We start from the raw sequence: 2,234 nt of genomic DNA on the forward strand, positions 1-2,234 counted from the left end.
AATGCTCCAAATTGGATGATTCTTGAACTAACTGAAACTAGACTTCTATATCTACAATTCTTATGAAGACACCAAATCCTAATAAGGAATTTATCTTATTCAAACGTAGCTTCGAAAACAGATATTCCGTTAAAAGAGATTTCATCTCACCTACCATAGAAAGATCTAGAACCATTTGACATCATCCATGACATCAAAATTCTCCATTGAATTTTCAAGATCATCCTTTATGATTATGTTTATTTATTGTTAGGTCCCTCCTCCACACCTATAAATACCCACCTTATTTCCTCATTTTATTCACCAAGCTTTCTTAAGCAACTCTTCTCTCTATATACTTCTTTACTCCTTCTCAAATATAGTTTTAGTTTTAGTAGTATAAAAATACTACTCTAGTGATTCTTATACTCCGGGTAGTACACAAAATAAACCGGCGAGAAGAAAAGGCTAGGGGTCCAAGAGTGTTCCAATTCGAAGTAAAGCTTCCGATTTAAGGTATGTAAGGCTTTCATAGCATTGGATTGAGTTCGTCCATGCGCCCAATATTTAAATTTATTATAATTGAGTTATAGTTGAGTTTTATCCAAATCTTGAATTCTAAATAAATTAATTCTTCTTCTATTGAGTTTGATATATTTATGCATTAATATTATTATTATTGTTATCTCTCATATTATTGGAATTATTGTTCATGGCTACTTTCCCATGAATCCTAATTGATTTGATGTTCATGAATATTTTTACACATGTTTTGAGTAAAGATGTTGGTTTTTTATTATTTTCATTGATAAAAAGAAGTTATATGAATTAATACTATATATGTATTTTATTGAGTTTTGAAAGAGCAAAAGAGTTGAATTTGAATGAATTTGAGAAAAATGATATTTTGAGCAAGATGTTTTAATGCGATGTAAATGATGTTTTTGGAAGTATAATGATTGATGAACATGAAATGAGATGAGTTTGATGATTTAAATTAAAGTCCAATGAGACTAGATGATGAGTTTAATATGAGCACATATTTTGGGAGTAGTATTGAGCACCGAGTTGGGTAAGAGTTTAATTGACTCAAACCCCAGAACTACGTAGCCAACGTAGGATGGAGGCTATGCCTCTTAAGTCCCAAAAAGAGGACTTTGATGAGTGGATCCAAGATGGTGATGTCCTTTACCCTGGCAAGGTATTGGATGGATGTGGCAACGACATCGCTTCGTTGTATCATCGCTAGCTCATAAGTGATGGTTGTCGGTTAGAGAAACTCCCAATTGAGTAAGCATTGCTTGTTACTATTATTTTTATTATTATATTTTAAACTTGCATTACATATTGATGTTGAGATGATGTTGAGTTCTGAGCTGAGTTTTCTTGAGAGAAGTTTCTTGATATTTGTCCTTACCTTCCTGCCATTTTACATACTCGTACATTCCACGTACTGACGTCATTCGACCTGCATCGTTTTATGATGCAGATACAGGTGTTAGAGATCCTCAACAGGCGCTTCGTTGAAGATCATTATTTTTCAGCTATTTGGTGAGTCCTTCTTATATTCGAAGGAACTCTTTATCCTTTTATTATTGTTGAGTGTGATGTTTATTTTAAGGTAGCCATGGACATGTCATTGACACCATCTAAGAGTATTAGAGGCTTCATAGACAGAGTCTGATGATGTAATTGAAGTAGTTCTCCTTAGAAACTACTTCTTCTAAGAATTATCTATTTTTCCTTTGATTATGACAAGCCCACATTAGTATTCTTAAGTCTTCCGCTGATGAACAAATGAGTAATGAGACCAAGTGGTTCTCTCAGAAGCCATAGATGGTTTCTGAGTGCTGGCCACGCCTAGGGTACCCTCTCGGAGCGTGATAGTATCATCGATTGACTCAAAATAGAAATCAATATGCATAAGTAATAGTCAAAAGTCAACCATATCACTTAACAGGTGGCAACCAATGAACAATTACATAACCAATCAACAATATCAAGATCACACATGAGGACTGAAGCCTCCACATCACATTCTTTTAGAAAATGAGTTATTGGAGATTGGGTAGTATTAAGTCATTTTAATCTGTTTTTCCTTTAGTATTACCGTGCCGGAACGTGACACCCGATCCAAATATACCGTGTTGGAACATGACACCCGATCCAAATATACCATGTCGGAACGTGACACCCGATCCAAATATATCATGTCGGAACATGACACCCGATCCAAATATAATTAATTTATCATT

The 2,234-nt window shown here is 34.4% G+C and overlaps 1 long non-coding RNA gene across 1 annotated transcript; it reads left to right on the top strand.

Annotated features, from left to right (window-relative positions):
* Nucleotides 1-314: 314 nt before the first annotated feature.
* On the top strand, nucleotides 315-1,727 carry LOC129884903 (uncharacterized). The gene is made up of 2 exons (XR_008766000.1): nucleotides 315-495; nucleotides 1,469-1,727. It is a non-coding gene; the product is annotated as an uncharacterized LOC129884903 (long non-coding RNA).
* The last annotated feature ends 507 nt before the right edge of the window (nucleotides 1,728-2,234 follow it).

Source organism: Solanum dulcamara, chromosome 4, assembly GCF_947179165.1.
Source record: "Solanum dulcamara chromosome 4, daSolDulc1.2, whole genome shotgun sequence".
NCBI classification, from domain to species: Eukaryota; Viridiplantae; Streptophyta; class Magnoliopsida; order Solanales; family Solanaceae; genus Solanum; species Solanum dulcamara.